Consider the following 23266-nt stretch of genomic DNA (forward strand, 5'->3'; position numbering starts at 1 on the left):
CAAACAAAACCCGCAAACAATATTAGGTACTCATTTGAAACGAAATTTTCGGGGAAATGACAAGGAGGAAGGAAAGATAATGGAGATTCCATAAGGAAGGTATATAGGTCAGGCGCCTCCTTGTAGGTCAAGCAACGTATGGTGTTCAGTTACTAAAACTAACGACACCTTTGGGTTTCTTGTCAAATCAAAAAAAAATTGACAAAGATTGGTTTTGATTGACTGGTAATTTTGTTTTGAAAATAATGGGCAGGTTCCGTAGAAAGCAAGTAAGGGCGGAGTTAGTAACTTTCATAGGAGATTTTACATTATGACATCTCCGCTAGTCGTTTTGTTCTCCATGTACACTCCACTTATCGGGGTAATTTTGGCAAAATTCCCCGAAACAGAGGAAGTGAAATATGAATAGAATTCACTGAAGCGAGCACGATAAGAATTCTAGTTACCAACAACATGAATCGGTTGTGACAGATTTAGGTCAAAAAGTCGAAAAGATTTTGGTCCTAAAGTTGTACAAATGCTTAAAGTTTAGGATAAACTTGCTAAGTTAGATCTAGCTAGATATATTTTAGGGGGTTAGAAGTTTATTCTAGTCTGTGGTTATCAACGCTGTTTTGAGAAAATTATGGGTGATGAAACGTGTTCTTGTGGAAGCAAAAATGGTACGGGTTGAGAAAATAATATGTAGATTTGTTAAAATGTTCTTACATGCGAGCGATGAAAAAGAAGGGCGTATAAATTTAAAAAAACAAAACCCTTCTAGGCCGTTAAATATGATAATACTTCAGGAGAAAGTTTCTTAATTAGATGCCGAACGAAGTTAACAACTAATAATAATATAGTTCGTATTTATGAGAATTTATGGTCATATTTTTTTATTTATATACTAGTTAGTATATAGTACTGTTTTCGTTTTTAAAGATAGTTGAAGTTTATATATTATAAATAATGTTACATAAAATTTATATTTGATAGCAATATGTTTAAACTCAGGAGATAAACATGTACTTAAAATTATGAAGGTAAAACAAACAACATTTTTTCTAATCCCATCTTACAATTCAAACACAAAATACATTATTAAAACAGGGCTCACAAATGTTCAATTTACTAGTGGACCTTCGACCCTGCACAGTGGGTCTCATTTAAAATTCTAGTGTTTTCCCAGCAATCTCAAAATGTACGACGGGCACAGTCGGATACATGAGAGGGCATTTTTTAAGACTTAGTTTATGCTACGTTCAGTTGTTTTTTATTGGCTTGCGTCTGAATCTGATTTAAAAAGGATCCGGGAAGAAATTTCTTGTGTTTAGATTAGAAATGATTTATTTGTACTGCCACCTTAATTAGTATAAATACGGCTTGTGCTTAACGCTTTTACAGTAAAAATCAAAAACTTATAAAACGAAAGACAAGAGGAAATAAAAAATGTAAATTATTACAATTATTTGGGTCATAACATTAATGTAGGCGCAATCGCGGGAATCCCCTAGTCTATAATTATAACAGAGGCATTGCAACATTTCTCTGACTCTCAATAGTATTTTACTGAAAATCTGCCACAATTTAACCCCGATCTAAACAAAACAGTTTCACCACAAAATCCACATATTAACAAAAAGAAATAACATAATTACATTTTGTAACTTTACCTTAGAAACCACGAGCATTCCGAGCCAAATTGTATCCCTCAAATCGTCCGCACAAATAACACACGGGTCTATTTGCTAAAACGATGCTGAACCTAAGAGTAGCACACGACAGACTTAACAGTCGGCCGACAGTTGAGAAAGTTGGCTCAGTACACAAACAAATTAAAAGTACAACAAGAAACGGCATCACCATCATCAGCTCCCGAGCCTTTCCCGACTATATTGGGGTTGGCTTCCAGTCTAACCTGATGTAGCTGAGTACTAGAGTTTTACAAGGAGCGACTGCCTATCTGACCTCCGCAACCTGGGCAAACATTTGATCCGATGGTTACCAATTTTTTTTCTTGGCAGAAAATATTGATTGCAATTAAAGTTTTCAATCGCTCTGATATAGCTAAATACCTGATCTTTGTTACATACGTACTTTCATTCATGTTCATACAGATTTATGAACCCAAACAAACTATCGGCCGACTAAAAGTTTGCAGTGTGACGTGTACTCTAAATTGAAACAAAACACAGTTGGCGGTAGGTCGTTGCCCCGAATCGCGGGGATGCCTTTAAATTCAGAGAAACACCTTTCGTTTTGGTACAAGTAATTAGTTTTAAGCGATTTGAAATTAGTGTTATGTTAAGTTCATAAATTAGTACCACAAAAAATGAGTAATTCTTTACTTTTATTGTCGTTATAAAAAAATACAAACATCCGAATAGAGAACCTCGTCCTTTTTAGGACGTTTGCCATTTTTAAAACTTAATGAAAGAAGTGAATTGCGATTTTTTTCTACAACATAGTAGACGTGTATTTATTTCTTTTATTTTTTTATAATACACGAAAAAATAAACTCAAAAATCATCAATCCACTACTGTGTATTAGTAACAGTAGATAAAATATACGAAAAAAAAATATTGACATCGCATACACAGTAAGCTCTTGTAACAAAACAAAATCTTTTGATCTCTCGTGAACCGTGCCTAGGAAGTCAACTTCAAAGCAAGAAAATCCCTTTTCGTATCACAAATAATATTTGTATCGAATCCAAATAGAAAAGATGTGAATTTTTCCATCGCACGTCAGATAGGATCGCGTGAGCTCGATAAAACTCTTTGAAACTTGGAAAATGGTACAAAGGTGAAAATATTTTCTTTTAGAATGGTGATATATTTTCTATTTCATGGAACGTTTAATGTTCTAAAGTATTTGCATGAATGTCAATCATAAATACAAATATTTTGAATAATCAAACTGCTACCTACGATTTAACTTTTTTATTAAAAATTGCCTTAACAATGCTGTAATTTGTCATTTAAATATGCCGAAAAATATATTTTTATTTCCCACTGCATACAATATATCACAGCCTCACAGCATCATTTTCAGTGAATAGAAACATTTTTTTTTATATACCTATATTATTTTATAAACGGAGCAAAAAAAAACCTTCACCATATTTAAACAAAAACCGTCTACGTTTATGACTTGTGCCACACCCCAAAACGCACATACCGCCGTCACTGACACACGTAGCAAGCTCATCAAATCCACGCAATTTACTTAACTACACATATCCTCGTAAAAACACGATAAAATGTGCAAATCATTGTTTTTTCTCTCACTGTTTTCCCGCGAACAATCCTATTATACGGGTTTTATTTTTCCATCGAGTGTAGTGAAATACATTGAGTAATAGTGTGTTTATTGGGTGTGTGAAATGGGTATGTATTGATCATGGAGAACGAAATGACCAGCGGATATGCCACAACGCAATATCTTCTAAGAAAGTAGCGCGAAATAATGCATGTGTTCGGAGGACGAGGAGCATTACTAGCTCCCTCACAAGCCTTCATTTGAACACACCAAGTTTTTTCAAAATAAAATTACCAATCAATCAAGATCAATCTTTGACAGATTAGTCGTGATTTGACAAGGAATCCAAACGCCTCGTTAGTTCTAATAACTGGTCGTTTTGATCACGTCTACCGTACGTTACCGTGACCTACAAGAAAGCACCTGACCTACCTTCCTAATGGCATCTCCACTGTCTTTCCTTCCTCCGTGGTGTTGATAGTGTATTTATTGAGTGTAGTGCGAAATGAGTAAATATGTGTGTTATTTGGGAACTCATTTGAATGGGCTTTCTGAATTATTTTGTTTACGAATTCCAATTTAATTGAATATAGCTGATTACTGGGTAAATGTCTAAACTCTGCAACTCAATAATTTTGTACTAAAATATACCTAATGTATTTAATAGGTATTCATTATGTAATATGTACAAAATGAAAATACAGTATCTTAGTAAAGAATATATACTACAGTTCAACTCAATTAATATCTGGACATGTGATGGTGGGTTATCACTCGAGCCCTTCCAAGAAATGTTCTTCAAGTAGAGTAAAAACAACCGAAATACAGAGCTCTATTTAAACTCTATTACGAATAACTATGAAAGTTCTTACTCCTAAATACTGGCAATGACAGCTACCCTGCTCAAATGTTATCTACCGAAACCCGCGACTCGTGTAACTGAATTCAGCAAAGAGAAATGTTTTAAGAGATTTGGTTAAAATATGCATATAACAGGGTTCGTTTCGTCGTATGAACTATTTCTTGTTAAAATACTCTGGCTTTTGTTGTTAATTTGTCCTTTGACTTAAATTAATTTGAGCTTCTAAGTTCACTTTTAAAATAAAAAAGTTACCCTTTGCACCCAAAGGAATTATCAAGTTATCAATATACTTTTAGTACAAGTTTTTTAATTTATTTTAAGAATTACTTTACTGTACTAGTATGCAATGGTAGAGGAACCTGTTTATGACCCTTTAGGGAGATGAGTTGCATGTGTTAAATGTTTTCAATGGAAAATTCATTGCCAGTTAAAAGTCACTCATTCGACCGCTAATGTATAGAATTTAATAACATCGTATCAACACCTTTATATTTCATATAATAAATCTAAAAACTGAACCTTTAAAAAAGGGTGTATGAAATTTTTTATCTAAAAGGTCCATTTACAAATTGTTTAACTTTAAGTAGGCAGTCAACTTAATATTGTCAAGATTATCCTGCGAAAAAAGGAATGAGTATAGGTGACCAGTCACCAGAAACTCTTGACTAACCAAAGTCACCCACTAACATACCTTCACCCAATTCCATAGTCATACATAGTTCACAGTTACGGCTATTGCTCACACGTGGGTATTATAACGATGAATCACAGAGGTATCTCAGACAAACCAGATCACGGAAGAAGGAAAGATGACCAGAGATGCTAGAACGCAGGTAGGTCAGGCGCCTTCTTGTAGGTCAAAGCGTTAGTTTCAGTAACTGACTGAAACTAACAAAGTCAATTTCCAACAAGACCAATCTGTCAAAGATTAGTCTTGGTTGATTGGTGATTTTATTTTGAAAAGAATGGGTTCCATAGAAAGCTTGCAAGTAACGTACGAGAACTAACGAGGCGTTTGGCTTCCTTGTCAAATCAAGACCAATCTGTCAAAGATGATTGGTGATTCGGTTTATAAAAAAACACAGTTCCCAAAGAAAGCATATGAGAGCAGAGCTGGTAACGTTCCTCGTCCCGTGAACACAAGCATTTTCGCGCTGCTTCCTTAGAACATTTTGCGTTATGACAAAGTGAAAGTCAAATGTTTTTATTTCAAATAGGCCTTTGCAGGCTTCTATGAAATGTCACACTAGTTACATGGTTTCTAAAACTTGGTCTCAGGGAGAAGAGCCGGAGAAAACCTCCACAGACGACTTTTTAGGCTGCTGATAAACACATAAAAGCACTGACATCTCCAATAGTCATTCTGTTCTCCATGTCTCAGACAGACAGGCAGACCCACATCTATTATTAGAGAGCACTTGTAGTTAGGATGTGATGTCATCACGCATGACATATTCTTAGAACGCCTGTCTGGTGTCTGGACAGGATAAATTGTTGCCTTTTGTTTTTCCCCGTGGAGATTGTAAAGAAATATAGGACTAATTATTTGGAGACACTAAAAAAGACCAAGTAAATACCTACTTGGATTATCGTTCACATTTGCCTAGCCTTCTGCCAACTATGTTGGGGGACTTCCAGTGGAAACAACTACAGCTAAGTACCAGAATTTTACATTACATCTTCAACCCCGACCAACCCTTGGTCACAATAGTTGTTAGACTTTCTGGCTTCTGAATGCCCGTAAGGATTGCAAAAAGTGTTAAAATGACTGCCAGGACCAACTCAATTAACATGCTTTCTGAACATGGAGGACCAGATATTACAAAATAGCAAAAATGCAGAATTGGAGAAAATTTATCCTTTTTTGGACTTTTATTTATCCAATGTTTACGACTTCTAAACCCACAATAATCTATCCAAAAAAAATCTTTTAACTGAGTATATTGCTTCTATACACATACACCCCTGTGACAGCATCACCGATGAGCTACGAGACATGACATTTCAATCAATGCACGTCAAATGACGGTGATTGTTCCCTGGCGCGTCAGTCACGTAATCATTGACTATTTCGAACGACCGGGGACTCGGTAATACTAGTTGTTTCCCTGATTTTTACTCGCTTTGAGAAATTAAAATTATATCAGTATGAATTAAGCTTAAGACACTTACAAACAATAAACTATTTTGTAAAACGTATGAGAATTATGGTTTTAAAGATTTTATGTATCTGTATTTCAAATGATTTTAACGACTCAAAAGAGTAAGCCACGAAAGCGTAAGAGGGTATTTTAAATTTGAAAAGTGGTTAAACCTAGTACTAAACTAATTCCTTTCAGAATGTTCGTCGACGTTTTGTAAAGTTTTCGATGTAATTTTATAAAAATTATGCACATTTTATAAAATATACACCTGTAGATACTAAATGATCAATACCTAGTTGTGTTTCTCGTGGCCTGAATGAACTACTTTACACCCCCAAACTACTTTTCAAATTTGGCTACTATTTCTTAAGATTCACGACTACAAAGAAACTGTACAGCTTTATAACATTAGTACAGCCACCAACATTGGGTTGCAGTTCGTAACTACTAAGAGAATTAGGAGCCAGTAAATAGGAACTAAGCCATTTGAGGACATTCCGTGCCCATTAGATAGCTTACCAACGAATTTACAAACTCAAATTACCGTCACATTAACCCTTATTCTAAAACAAATAAAGCTGATTTTTCAACGTCCCTTCATCGTGATAACTTTGTCTGGATGCTTGAGTTTACAACTTTACATTTGCGTTTAATTCACTGATGGTTTCGTACAATTAGTGTGCAGTTTTCAGTTTGACGCTCGCATTTACAAAGTTTGTTTCGTCGTCGCCATTTAGATGATATCGGGAATATCCGTTCTGTTATCGCTATGGTATAGCTAGATCGGTTTATTTACTAGATTTTGCCTAGGGCATCGCATTCCGTAATTGCGTCTGTATATCTGATACGGATAATGGTATCATTTGTGTACAATATTCAAGTAGGCACGTAGAACGGAACGGAATATTAAAATGAAATTGAAATAACATTCTTTATTTAAATCTGACTTTTAAATTAAGAACAATATCTGGATGTTACCGTTTTATAATTTTAAAATTATTTTTTTTTATGTTTACCTTGGAAATGTGTGTATTTTTTATTTTACTTTGAGAATGTGTGTATTTTTTCCTTCTTGTGTTATTTAATCAGATTGGTTGACATCTGTAGACCCACTTCAAAACCAGGTACCCGGTAATATCCCTTGGTAAGACTGACTGATTGTCAGACTTTCTGGCTTCTGGCTACCGGTAACGGCTGCCAAAGTTGTTCAAATGACAGCCAGGACCCATTAATTTGTCTTACCGCGTAACTTATGATCCATCAAACCTGCTGTTATTAAGCCATGAGCTCATTGAAGATAAAATCCAAAGACTAATCAACACAAATATTAAGACCTAACCACACGTTTCTATTACCAACAAAAAAAAACAATCGCGTGCTGATTATCAGCTCTTAGAGGAACATTAAACTTTGTTGTGGACTATCTAAGTGCCATCTCTCACGAACTGGTTTTAAGGCGGAACAGAAAATATTAGAGCACCTGTATACGGCAAACTTTTAGTCGGCCGATTGTTTGTTTGGTCCCGTAAATCAGTATGAAGATGAATGTTAGTATGCACATCAGCAAGATTGGGTATTTAGCCGGTATCAGATCAACAAAAAATTTCTATTACCTATATGTATCGCGACACCTTTGACCTTTTGGTAAGCTATTTATTACGTTACTTTATGTCTGCTAATACAACAGATAAACCAGATATACTTTACACACAAATGTTTGTTCTAGGAATCGAACCCGGGACCATCAGTTCGTCATTCCGGCATGGTGACCATTGCGCCAACAAAGTCGTCATATTCTACTGGAATCAAGATTTACTTTTAAAATATTTTTAGGCAACTATCGGCCGACTGTTTAGTCTGCAGTTTGCAGGTACTCTTCACGGTAGCGACAGAACGTCTAGGTTTGTAACGTCATACTTATTTTGTAAAGGTGAGCGCACATTATGGTGAGCGTTCGAGTGGAAAGAACATGGCCTTGTTTTTTTTTTTGAACGTGTTTTTGAAAGATTGTAAAATATTTTTTAGCTCTTGTAAAGACAACATTGCTGTTACTCTCAATAGAACATCATCAACCTCTATTATACGTTTTGTCATCTCCTAAGAAAAAATCTTAATATACTTGCATTGATTTTCTCCATAAATTCGCACGTGTTATTACCTATTTCAGCAATCTAAAGTAAAAAGAAATGGGCACGCACTGTGCAAATTCCTTGAGCTTTCCTATTCTTACCTGACACCTTGACAATCTAACTACCTAACACTCTGACATCCTAACACACTGACACACTAACAACCATATTCAAGTACTCAGCTAAAAACCTTCAAAACACAGCATAAGTTGCCATCCAAAAGCTATGAAAACGAGCATCAAAACCTCGTATATCTTAAGTGCTCGAACGTTCACAGTCCGTAAACAAAATATCAAATGTATGAAAATTTCGCATTTCCCTACGGAAATGTATAACCCGGGGTAGGGAAATAAAATCCTTTGAAAATGGCCTGAGTCTTACACTTTTGCTATCTGATTTCGGTAGGCGTGAGGAAGGAATTTTTCGTATTCAAGGTCGAATTTATGTGTGTTCATGTGTTTCTTTGCTGGCCTTTGGGGGGTGATTTAGAAATAGAAGGGAAAATAGGAATGAGAATGAAAACAAAAAATATGTATAGAAAATAGTTCTAGAATACCTTTTCAATAATCGGTGCTCTACTTTTCCACTGAGTTTTTGGAAGTCAGTTTTTACTGTTTTATTTTAGTTTTTCTTAACTTTTTTGTATTTACATATTATATGGTTAACCATTCATTATGACAGCCACATTGCTATTCCATTTCAGGATACCTATCAGGATTTTATAATATCTTTTCATACAGAGAAGAAAATTAAATCAATAAATATTACTATAAGAAAACATAATTTCATCCATCCCCAATATTGAAGACACTGCGTTGCAACAGTATACCACAGAATATGGCAACACAGCCTATCGCAAAACACTATTCAATAAACATACACTACACTCTTACCTATATCCTGAATTATACCTACAATAATGGGTAGCAAACATAGAGAACAAAATGACTAGCGGAGGTGCCATAACGGAAAATCTCCTAAGAAAGTAGAGCGCCAAAATGCGGGTGTGAGGGGTACGAGGGACGTTACTGTTTCACCCTTATACATTTTCAATTTTTTTGTTATGAGGAGGTCAGATAGGCAGTCGCTCCTTGTAAAGCACTGGTACTCAGCTAAATCCGGTTGGACTGGAAGCCGACCCCAACATAGTTGGGAAAAAGGCTCGGAGGATGATGACCAAAAATCGTTGAAAAATGCATAAAAAATCCGAACACCTCGTTAGTCCACTCGTTACTGATCGTACGTTTTGGTCATGCCCACGTTTTGGTACGTAGGCATTTGACCCAGAAGGTGCCTGACCTACCTGCATTATGGCACCTCTGCTCATCCTTGGCATTCCTTACTCCGTGGTAGCATGTACCAGCCACTTACTATAGCTTACGATGGCACTCCACTCAAGTTTAGCATAACAAATGACTTTGGGTGTAAGGTCCATAATTAATGCTGGCACTGTCGGTAAATATAGCAGATACGGTGGCCCGATGTGTTGCAAGGTAGTGTAATAGATATTGTAGTAAGTGGTTTGCTGGTACGGTAAAATTGGCCGCTAGTGTACTTTTTTGATGTCCTTTTTTGGGGTGAAAAATCGAGTTTGTTATGGCAAAATTGCTATATGCTCTATGTGAAAAAGTCTGTCAATTTATGCATGGGGGCAATGTAATAAAAAGTGATAGCTCGGTCAGGCATTTTTCATCATATTGTAACGCCGGCATATAAAAAACTGTCGAATACAAGCATTAGGTACCTTGAAGCGTAGATGTGGCCGGGAGTGTCCTGCCATAGGTACAGTGGAAGATTTTAATGAGATCAACTTTTTGAACCGTGCAACTAGTGTGACGTTTCATAAGATCCTGTAGAAGTCTATTTCAAATAAAAATATTGAACTTTCGGTTGACTCCAAGACCTGGTTATCATAGGATCACTCAATCACACAAGTGTTCCATATGTTTCTTTTAAAACACACAACAGAAAAAATACTGTTTTCCTATTTTTTTATTATTTTTTTTGTTGCAGCTAAACAACAGAAGAAAACATTCAATTAAATATGAAATTCGTATAAAACAGGCCAGTAATAGGTGGTTGCTTGACGTTAATACCAGGCTATCGGTCCCGCGGTAAGAATTAGTCGCCGATACGACTCCCTAGAGGGTTGTTACACACGTAAAGACAAACATAACGTAGATATATTGGTTTAGATCACCTGGATGCTTAAAGGTTATTTTATTTCTTTTTTTCTTAAGTTATTTGTAAGAGTAAATAGTCGGCTTACAGTTGACCCAATAGTTGGCAATTTTTTTAGATTTCAGTCGGTCTGATACCGGTCGGGTTGATAGCTAATCTTTATAATGTGCTTATTACCAATCATCTTCATACTGATTTATGAGCCCAAAGAAACTATCGGCCGACTAAAAGTTACTCTTGTACAACAAAAACCATTTAAAGGATTACATGAATGTGTGGATGATTTGTAAGTCTTTCGTAAAAACTACTGAACTTCTTTTCATAACACATAGCAGTAACATCAGATAAACCAAAAGGCTACTTTTACCGGCTGCGCGAGTTAGCACGGGAGTAACAGCCATAAATACAATTACATTTTATTTCTAAAATGATATCTCAAACAAACAACCGAAGTAAATGTTCACTGAAGTAATTAAAAATAACAGCAGAACATTACTCGAGATAAGATAATATTGAAACAAAACATTGTTGAACACAATTGAACATTATTCCACAAGTAAGTAAAATGTTACAAACACGCTTTGAACAAAGATAAATTTATTAACTTGACTTTACGTGTTTAAAGTTACTTATTTTATGTGGGAACTTGTGAAGTTAGCCACGAGCACCTTTTCGTGGCTAAGTTAACAGCCGCACAGGTGGAAGATCACAGGTTAAGCAACACTTGGCGTGGTCTTTCGGTGGATGAGTGACCTTTGATGTCATGATAGTGTGTTTCGGATGGCATGGTAGAATTGTGGGTCCCGGCTGTTATTTATTGTACATCTTTAGCCGTTTCGACTTCGTAAGTATTAAGAACTAGCTGATACTGCAGTTAGACCCAAGGGAACTAAGTAGGTACTTCCAGCAGGTGGTTAAAAGTAGACTATTTCCTTTCTAAGGGTCTAATCTTTATCAGTGTACAATTTTGACGTAAAAGCACTGACAGACTCACTTTTGCATTTATAATATTTGCAAGGTTTTAAGCAATATTTATACTCTGTATTACCGCGTGAATATATTCATGACAATCAACATTTAGTTAGAGGTCCTAACAAAGCCTAGAATAAGACCAAAATAGCTCCTCATTATATTGTTTTAGGATTGTTCGCTACAATTCAAAGTCAACATTTTGACTAAGCAAGTTTATAATGTTACACAAATAATGCTTAAAGTTTAAATAAACATCTCCTTTTGTTTTGATTATAACGAGAATATTTAAAATCTTTTAATTATAAGACTGCTTGGATTATGGTCGTAGGTTTTTTTCCCGGATTAGACAGAGCCATGACGCACTTCCTATACTGTGAAATGCTTATGCAAAAGTCGTTCTTACTTGTCACTCCTTCTGTGTCACGCACAAAATGGCTCACTTTTTATCATCATGACCTTAACTCAATTTTATTTAGCAGGATGTCTTCTTCTTCTACACTGTTCTACATGCCGTTTTCTCCGCAGGGTAGATCCTTCCCTCATACTTTATAGAGACAGATTTATTGTTCAGTAATAACAAGTATAGGTACCTTTCTTATGCTGATGGTGTCTTCATAATAGACGCTCATTCCACGTATTTATATTAAACATTTTGTTAACCAACATTGTTGATGAGCAATAAGATTGTTGCTGGAACATCAACTTTCCCTTTTATCAACCACTCTTAAACACCCTGTTTAAAGCAACGTGTTGATGCAACTTTGTTTAACAAACAAAAGTTTACCACGAATACTAAGCGTTATTAAAACTACATACATTAAACAAGAGTACTTCAAAACTCTTAGAAAGCCTTATTAACAATGATTTGAAAGTAAACAAAACAGCTTGAAGCAGCAGTTTAGAGTAGCCGCACACTTTAGACTCAAACAGTCAGCCGACAATCGAACCAATGGTTGGTTCAATTATTTTTTTAAGAAAATTTTGAGTCCAATCGAAGCTTTCAGTCGGTCTGATACCAGCTAAATGCCTGATCTTTGTAGTGTGCGTACTACCATTCATCTTTATACTGATTTATGAGCCCAAACAAACTATTGGCCGACTAAAAGTTTACACTGTGCTCCTAGATACCTCAGTAACAATGATTTGAAAGTAAACAAAACTGTTGGAGTAAGGGGCTACTGTTACGGGTATCAAGACGAGCCGAGCCCGTGATTTTACGGGCAATGTCGTGCGGTTTTTAACGGGCCCTGCGAATCCACGGGCCTGGTCCGTGGTTCGTTTATGCCGTTTTGTTGTTGTGTTTTCGGTCGGTTTTGCCGCTCAGAAATTCGCCAGTGTGGTTTTTGTAAGAAAATAGTGTTTTCTGTAGTAATTCTAGAATGTGATGTTTTGTGACAAAAAGCCTCATTATTATGTGAGTCTCATAAATTACATTTAATATATTTTGTTATATGGAAAGTAGTTCCCGCAAGACGAAAGTGAAACACTGCGGTTTCACAACTCGTTACCAATAATTTGTGTTCAACAGAAAACTGAATCACTGAGAACAATAATAAAGCATTATAATACAAAGGGTATATTCCTACTGGTTTGTATTATCTTATATAATTTTATTAGACCATTAGGATGGTTTCCTTATTCTGTTTTCCTTATCCGTAATTGTAATCCATTATTATGTATTTTTATTGTGAGTCTGGTATAAAGTGCTCTTACTAACGCACATAGGAACGTGGAACAAAGTAGGTACCTACTGATAGAGACATGTAGAAAATAATGTAGACAAGGTGACCCTTGAAGTATGGGTCTGTAGCATTTAAGCGAGATGCTCACAAGCATACTACACAGGTTTCTAACCCGTATAGGACAGCATATAATAAGCAAGGCCTGAATAGGACTGTGTATTAATAAAAATGCTTCATGAAAATTATATAAATGTTGTATTCTGTCAGCTTATTTTTGAAAGAGAAAAATTAATAAAATATAAAACAAAACACCAACACAACAAGCTCCGACTATACAGGTTTTAGTGTTGGTGGTCTAAGTGACGTTCCGCCACAGGTCTGACGATCTAACTGAAAATGACCTTGTCCTTGCCTCTATTCGATTTCGATTTTGTTTTGATTGCTGTCGATCACAGTCGATCGATCATAAGTCAACGCTTGGCGTGGTCGGTCCGCAGATAGGTGACGATTTTGTCGTGATGAAAGTTCGACAACTTTTCTTAGGGAAGGGTGTATCAGTGTGCCCAGGTAACTGGATTGAAGAAGTCAGACATTTAATATGTTTTTCCTAAATAAATACTGGTGTTCAGATGCATTCGTATAGACCGAAGTCGAAGCGTACATTATTAGAAAAAAGCCACTCAGATTTTTACTCTTACTGTCAGAAACATTCATCTCTGTTACTGGCAGTCTCATACTCAAATCTCCTTTTAAACGTACCTCGCAGAAACCATAGAGAACACACGAATGTAATTTATACAGATTATATAGTAATAAGTCGGAGTCGCGGTTCTAGCGGAATCTGAGTCATGCCACAGATTAAATTGTACATCATATGGCTTCCTCGGAGTGAGGTTGGAATCAAATAACGGCAGTCTGTGAGAAATGAGCTATGTTTGTATGTTGATATTAAATGGTGAATTTTGTTTTGGAGCGCAACCATTTGTACAGGTTTTTAGACTGTAAAAATATATTAGGAAATAATAATTTTGTTAGAACATTCATAACATTACAAAACAAATCGATTTTCATTTACTACACAGTATACACAGTTTTGTAAATAATACAGACATGCGTTAGAAATAATGTCCTAAATTGAAAAAATGCGTAGAAATAGAGTTAGTATTCTATATGGTTAACAGGGTATTTAATTTTTTCGTAAAGCACTAATACACAGCTACATCCGGTTAGACTGGAAGCCGACCCCAACATAGTTAAGAAAAAGGAGGATGAGAATGTTAGTGAAATGGGTAAAAAATTATGACTAATTTCAGTAATAATAGCATTCGAAGAAAAACCTTAATATTTAAATCATAAAGGCCAAATTCTTAGTAATCAATGCCAGACATCGAAAGTGCCTTCGCGTGCTACCCTGCTTATCCTAAACAGGCTAAGATTTATTATAACGAGCGAAGCCAGGTCGTAAACTATAGTAATTAACTTCTAGAAAATATTTTATTGACGACTCCAGGTGGTATTTTATTGGCAATTCAATAGTTTTATTATTTGATTACATGAAATTAGGTTTTGTTTATTTTGAACTAACTGTTCAATATGGTTTTACCTACATTCTGATGAAACTAGGTCCTTCTTGTTCCCAGATATAACTTCATTCCAAGATAATCAAGGAAATATGTAAGATCTAGCCTGAAAAGTTGCCTCATCTTTTTCGAAATGGTCCAGTATTTTTTTCATGAAAGCGTAACAAACTAACGAATTCACTTTTCAATTCATATTATCAAAAAAAATATGAATTATAGTGAACCCTTAAAAAGACATACCCTTAAATAGACAATAGTTCAAGAGTTTTTCAAATCGATTCAATCGTTTTGGATTCTTAACGGTAAAAACTTCTCCTAAGACTGACAAATAGAATGCTGAAAAACAGATCAAAATCGGCTTAGCCAAACGTGAGATCGCGTACATACAGGTCAGAGTGAACCTTCTTTGGGTTAAAAACAAACAAACCAAAAATAAATCTTCTCATTATGTATGAATCTCAGTATGAATACCAGTTAATAGCTCCAAAGCATTTTAGGCCACAGACACATCGATACGGCCCGTACTATTAGCAGGACACATTAACATCGGCATCGACCTTATCTAACTATACGCACGCCTGTGGGATTTACACGGATTTACCATAAATACCTAAACCTTTATCATGATACACTCTGTCCTGTGTCAAAATGCGTGCATTTGTAGATAGAAAAAAGACAAAAACAGTCATCATCATTAGCCTTTTTATCGTCCCACTGCTGGGTACAGGCCTCACAGGGAAAAGTATTGAGCGTTAATCACCACGCTTGCTCAATGCGGGTTGGTGATGTCAAATGTCACAGTTTAGATTTCCTCGGGATGTTTTCCTTCACCTTGAATCAGTCATTGGTGCCCAAAGATATATGTATTTAAAAAGTACATAACTACAAATTTAGAATAGTTGCAAAATCAGCATCGCATAACTAAATTCTTAATAAAAAAAACCTACACATGATAAAAATAATTAACAAAACTGTTACACTAACAAGAGACCTCATAAACCTTGTCCTACTAGATCCTCATAAAACAGACAGCTTGGTTACACTACACCTGCCCACTATACATGGACTTTTATCCCAAATAATGGTCACTGAATAAAATATGTCCACGTAACCGCTTTCTGGTGAACCTATCACTTTTGTTAGTTTTTATGGACGCGAAAATGATAGAATATGCAAACTAGTGTAACTGCTTTGTGAATTTTGTACGGAGACAATAGTGCATTTGGTATTACTGTGCATTTTAAGGGTGAGACTTGATCTTACGGAGGGTACATTTTTTAAAAGTGTTATAGTTATCGGCACGGATATTGAGCGCTCGGCGGAAGAGTGGGGATCAAACGCGATGCGCTCTGCAGGCCAATCACCGCTTTACCGCCGCCCCCGTGGGCGCAATCAAAAAAAGGCAAAGGCACCCAAAAAACCACTTCTGCGCAGGTGAAGGTCAGAGCTCAATATCCTTGCCGATGATTATACATATAATGGGTTTCTTGTAGGCACGGAATCTGTTTGGTCATAAAAATTTGCCTAGCCTTTTCCCAAGTATATCTAGTCGTGTTCCAGTCTAGCCAGATGAAACTGAGTACCAGTGTTTTACATGAAGCTACTGCCAACTCAATCCACATTATTATAAAACGTGGTTATTAAAAAGTACCAGCTCTTGTACCACACAAAATCAGTGAAATAAAGTTTAGCCCCGAACAAAATCAGTGAACTAAAGCTATTATTAAAGCGGGTCTTCTTAAAACCACGTTTTATAAGAAAGTGTCATAGGTCTTGGTGAGTCTGGTTGTCACACTTTCTGGCTTCTGACTATCCATAAATTAAACTCGGAACCCAAAGTTATCCATGCCTCCAACATCATGTAACATGCAAATAAATATTAGTTCTCTACTCATAGACTTTCAGCTTCATATGATGATGTGGTTCTAGAACTTTCTCAAGTCTCATTAACGCGACAGGCACGCGAAGCTATCGGTACAGCCGAGAATTAATTCGAGTACAGTCAGCCCATGGAGAACAAAATGACTAGCGGAGATGTCATGACGCAAAAGCTCCTAAGAAAGTCACACCAAAATGCGGGTGTTCGAAGGACAGGAACGTAACTAGCTCCGCCCTTACATGCCATCTATGAAACCTGCCCATTATTTTCAAATATATCCACCAATCAATCAAGACCAATTTGTGACAGATTGTTTTTCATTTGACAAGTCTCTTGAGTACTAGTAACTGATGATGCGTACCGTACGTCGCTTGACCTACAAGAAGGCGCGTGACCTACCTTCCTTATGTCATCTCCGCTATCTTTCCCTGCTCTGTGATTTAGCGTCACTTGGGCAAAGCTGCGAATACTTGGTAACTTTACTTATTAACAAAGTTTCGTGTCGCGTGGCAAAATCCTCGTTTTTGTTTACTTTTCGAGTGCCTTTTGTTTTTGTTCGAGTTATGGTAAGGAATTTTAAGTGGTGTTAGGCGTGAGAAGGTAAGGTGTTTGTTAATGATTGTTTGAGAACGAAGAATTCGAAGTTAAGCCCTGGTAACTGCCAAGTCTCTTAAGAAATTAAGTATTCAAACATTTACTTGAAACGGTGCATTCAGTTCCCAGACTTATAAGAATTATTTAGCTATTTTATAGGACAGAAGATGATCATATGTCCCAATCATATCAAATACTGGCTTCTGCCAGCGGTTTCCCCTGCTTCTCGTCGGAACTGCTTTACGCACCAGGATACACAGGTTATAGATTAACCTGTTCAAGCAAGCTGACACACAAACTTCTTAACTACTTAGTTTTATAATTCTAGTATACATACCAATATTAGAGAACATCAGCTCCACAATACTTTACATAGCATTAGACCGAGATTGTCTGTCTGGCGTATTTCACTTAACATGACAATCATTGACCACAATGATATACTGCGCCTCGTTACTCACTTAAGCCAAACTTGACGTCGCTAGACAGGGTACTAAATTGAATATTAACCGACTTCGCATGCGAGAAGTACAGACATACCTTCTTAGTATTTACTGTACAATCATATCGAGGTAGTTTATTTAACGTTGACGAGTCTCGGCAAAATAATAATAAGAAAATCACTAATCGCGATTTGGCAATTGACTAATCAAAAATCCTTTAAAATCTCAAAAATAAAAGCTACTTTTTCCGAGTGATTATTTACCTCAAAAGTATACATACGTTTGCCTATAAGCTTTATAATAATATAATTATCGCGTTTAAATCCCGATTGTACAGAAATATCTGTACAAATCGCGAAAGTTTAAAAACCTTCATCGACTATTGTAAGAGTAATCAGTTAAATAATACTTCTTATCTACTAACTTAACTCTGATTTTTAACTCCAATAATCCTATAAAGCATTGCAGTCAAGAAACTAGTATTCCGCTGGATTCCTAGCTCCGAATGACTTCAAAACTTCGCTGCGAACGCTACGGGCCAACTGTCAAACTTTGACAGCCGTAGCGAGTCGCACTTACAGAAAATAAGAATTGAACTGCAGAAGTTAGTTGCAGTTAGGTATGATGTAAATAGTGTAGTTTTTTAGTTTGTGTGGGATGCTGTGTAGTTTTTTTATGTTTTTTTGGATCATGAATATAGTATTATGTAGAGATAGTTTAGTTGAGGAGGCAACCAACCAAATATATATAGTCTTCACCTTTAGCATGTTAATATCTATGGACTAGCCGTTTTCCTATGGTTTCACCCGCGTTTCGTGGGAACTACGGGCCTTACCGGGAAAAAATATAGCCTATGTTAGGAAGAGTGCAGCTTTCCAACTTCAAAAGAATTTTTCAAATCAGTTCCGAGCCTTTTAAGCATAACTGCTGCAGACTAAATTACATTCCTAAACATAAAATTACACAATCACACACTAAAACATTACTCAAATCATTTACAACCACCTATCCAAAATTCGTCAAACCATACACACAGACCGAAACAAAAAGACTAATCCATTTTATTACAATACCAATAGAAACCCAATTTCGGCACTTCATAAAAGAAAATATACGAATGTGAGAAAAACAGAGGCGTTTCCCTTCGACGCCATTTTTATTGGTCACGAGGGGGGGATAAAAGGAAATACTGTTTGGGGGGGAGGGTATAAATGGTGGATCCAAATATTGACTTTATCACTCATGTGGTTACAATGGAGTGATTGATAAGTCGGGAGGTCTGATCGGAGGCATATGTTGCAAAAAGGTTAAGAAGTTTATTTATTCTCCACATAAAATTCTTCTAAGGGTTGTTTAAATTGGTTTGACCGTTTTGTCGTAAAAACTAACTACCTGATATACAAAAAGTGGAAAAAAAATTACTGAAAGTGTGTTTAGGTTAACTATTATTTTGCCATCAAGTTCTAGCGCTCTTACGCTTATCTTTTTAAAAAAAAAATATTGATTATTTTTAGTACCTACATTGGCCAATAATTAGCTCAATTTGGTACATAGTCATACCGTAACAGTCTATCGAGTACACATAACTTAAAAACACCAATTCCTCTGATGTCGGTTAAAAAGACCTTAAATTTCAATGGAATCCTCATTACAAACAACCTCGTACACAGAGCTCAACTAATACCTCTATAGACAGTAGGACTTACTGTCGTAGAACAAAAAGCAGTAAGTGCAGTTACCGCACTATATTACAATGGCGCCGAGCCTTAGGACGCTGTGCCAACATATGCCTACGAAGTGGCGATATTGGAGACTAAACTTAAGTATAGGTAAGAGATATGTCGTATGAGGTGAGGTTCTATCGAGATGGGAAATAAATTATACAAATTAAAAAAAATATGGAAAGTATTATTAGTATTAGATGTGTCTAATTCAAATGCGGTTTAGGCAGAACTTAATTATATTCAATCAGAGCTGCTTCCACTACTAAAAACATACGATCGAGATAACTCTACTTATAACCAACTTGCTTCCGAAAGAAGTGGAAACTACTGCGCATACGTGGATTACACAAAGCCATTAGCATTCCTCAATAGAATGGGCTATCTAACACTCAAAGATTTTTTTAAATCAATCTATTACTTCCTTGGGATTAGCGCGTTCGAACAATCTCTTCGGCTTATACTAAGTTCAGATTTTAAAATTTACTTTTAAAACAAACTCTTTAAAGACCCCTTTTACCCAACTTCTTTGCAACTTACTAATAACACTAAAACTAAAAAATTCAAGCCCTATTCTAGAACAGTTAGTAAGAGTCTCGCTTGAAAACAATTCCAGGGGGCAAAGTTGGCGACAGCCTGCGCTTAATGCTCACTGCATTGATTATGCATTAGCACCGTGGAGAGTCAAATGATGAGCGGAGGTGTCATAAGGGAAAATCTCCTTCCATTATATAACTCGGTTTGTTAACACTCCTGCTTTGAAAAGAGTGTCCATGGAGTTTCTTGTCGGTGCTTTTCCATAGGACCCACTCCTGACGTTTCTTAATCACCTGTATTCAATCTTAAGGTCTATATGAAATAAAAACCTCTGACTTTGACTAAGAAAATAGCGTCGCCAAAATGTGGGTGTTCGGAAAATGAGGAACGTTACTGTCTTCTTCCTTCTTTTAAACACCATTTTTTTGTCAAAACCAAAAATCGTTGAGAGATGTCTCAAGAAACGGACACATTCATCGTTATGGTTATCGTACGTCACTTGTCCTACAAAGTGGCACCTGACCTTCCTTATGACACCTCCGCCCTTTCCTTCCTCCGCGATTAGGACCAACATACCCCGGTAAAAAAACCAGACACAAAGGACCAGTCGTTATTGAAAATGTTCTGTATCGAAACGGTTTTATTAGGACATAGTCTGGTGGAACATGCAAATTGAGTTATAAAGGTTTTTATGACCGTGTGTTTAGACGGTGTTTTGTTTGTGTATGCCGTGTTGGTATCAAGTGGTTGGGTTAAAATGAGTGTGCTTTGCCGTTTTGAAAGATGGTATGTTATGTGAATTTGGATCAATTTTAAAATTTATGATGATATCTACAGTACAGTATAATGTGCACGCATAGAAATGATCTGTTCTTAATTTTACCTTAATTGTTTGAAGTAATGACGTTGGAATTTGTAGTGAAGTGGAAAAAGGGAGGCTGCATTAAAATTTTCATGACGATAAAAATAATGATGATTTTTGTACAGAACTAAAAGTGGCGTTTTTTTATTATTATTAAAATACGTCAATTACAGTCTCCACGCTTTTGTTTTTCTGTAACAATTGTTTTGACAGGTTTTTCTTTTATCCAGTACGTGACCAAAAAGTTGACAACTTCTGTAAACAATATGACAAATTCTGTTTAATTTATTATTTTGTTTGAAACCATATATTTAAGTTACAAAAGTACCTATATTCAAAAATCGTATTTAAATTCAAAGAGTCACCCAGTTAACTACAACCAATTATTTTCATAATTCATTATCACACTTTAGTTTAATTTATATAAAAAATATTTTCTTTTCATTACTTTTCTGATTCAAAAAACCAGCTTATGTATTTTCAAAGTTTTACAAGATCAACCATTGAACATTTATTTTCACCGTCTATATTTTTCATTCTTACAATCAAAACTGATTACCACAGAACTACCCTCGCTATCTAGGTCTCTAACAAGAATGGCTAGACTTTGCCAACAGACCAGACTACCTTCCACCGTGGAAGCTTGCCAGCATGTGGCTATCAGAAGACAGGAATGATTAGTTAGCTGAACGCCAATTGCAAGATATTTTAGCGAAAACAAGATCTGAAAAATGTTGTTGGTAATTGAATTGAGTTTAGAATGGATAAAAATATTACTCCGTTGGTTTTAAGGGTGTAACAATGAATATAAGTATGCTCTCCTGTTTTCGCTTTGAAGCTTGGTTTCAGGAGTATTTGTTTGGGATTATTTAGGAATTGTATTGTTGATTTTTTCTGACCTAGTGTGATTTTCGTTGAGAACTGATACAATTTTAATTTTTCATCGTCATTTGATTTGAACGTGTATGTTTTGAGAGGTTTTACGAGTTTTCGAGTATGAACTCGTATTAAACCATTAAGCTTACAATGTAATGTTTATAAAATACCATTACGCTTCAGTTTAAAAAGAGTATAATTACATTTATTTACACACGACACGACACACAACAGTGTACCTACATTTATACACATTGTCGCTGCGTCGACGTTTCTAGAATTTTGTTCCTTTTTTTTCGTCCATCCTGTCCAGCGAGCTAAAAGTTTAGCAGTATACCTAATGCCCCGAGTTTTGTGCAACACATGCCCGACATACTAACTCAGACACACAAACATGGAGAACAAAGAGACTAGCAGAGATGTCATAACGCAAAATCTCCTAAGAAAGTAACGCACCAAAATGCGGGTGTTCGGGAGACGAGGAATGTTACTCGCTCCGTCCACGCCTTCTATGGAAAACAGCCGCAAAATTAAATCACCAACCATTGACAGATTGGTTTTGGTTTGACAAGAAATCCGAACGCCTCGTTAGTTCTACAAACTGATCACGCCTACCGTACGTCACTTGACCTACAAGAAGGCGCCTGACCTACCTTCCTCATCGCATCTCCGCTATCTTTCCTTTCTCCGTGATACTAACTCAGACACACAAACTATAGTTCGGAAAACAAAAGAAAAACCGTATCTGGCTTCGTTCGTACAAATTGAAATAATCAACGTGTTACCCAATGTTAAAATCTGCAGTTGACTTAAACTTTTTTGGGAAAGTCGAATTTTCCTTGATTAAGCTAAGCAAACACTGCAGGCAAAAATGTAGAACGAGAATTTATATATTTTTAATTATAATCTTAGAGGAGATTTTGTTTTAAGGCTTTATGCAATAACTTACTTACACGTACTATTTTACCCACGTCTGGAGAGAAACGCTACCGTGTAGAAATAGCTTACTTTCTTTCGCAGGTTTTAAACTATCTGTGTAAATTAAATATAAGTAGTTCAGTAGTGTTAGATAAAATACCTGACAGAAAGACTTCTTCTGCCCTTATCTCAATTTTATTTGGGGTCCGCGCGGCATGTCTCCTTCTATACTCTTCTATCTGTCGTGTCCATACTCGTCTATATGGTTAGAAAGACTTACTTGTGAGATGACGACAGATAGAAGAGAAATGGACAAAACTTGCGACAACCTAAATAAAGAACACAAAATTAACATAAACACCCTTAATTTTAACAACACAGGTTCCCAAAAATATAGCACGTTCCTTTATAATTTAATTAAATCACGTCATGACAGCGAAAATGTGAAACGTCGCAATTTATAGTCCGACTCAAATGGTTCGTGAAATTACTGAAAACATGCACGAACATAATAGGACTTGCATGGTCTGTCGAATTAATGTTATGGGGGAATTGGTTTGAATGGGGTAAGGCTTTATTGGGGGAATACGACTCCAATTATAATTTTCTTTATAGAGATAAAAAAGCAGTTAAAAAGTACCAATC

General features: G+C 36.0%; 1 protein-coding gene across 2 annotated transcripts in view; it reads right to left on the reverse strand.

Moving 5' to 3' along the window:
- The window catches only part of LOC110375865 (sodium/calcium exchanger Calx), a 110357-nt gene that overhangs the window by 70483 nt on the left and 16608 nt on the right, over positions 1 to 23266 (reverse strand). The window lies entirely within an intron of this gene.

Source organism: Helicoverpa armigera, chromosome 20 (assembly GCF_030705265.1).
Source record: "Helicoverpa armigera isolate CAAS_96S chromosome 20, ASM3070526v1, whole genome shotgun sequence".
Taxonomy (NCBI): Eukaryota; Metazoa; Arthropoda; class Insecta; order Lepidoptera; family Noctuidae; genus Helicoverpa; species Helicoverpa armigera.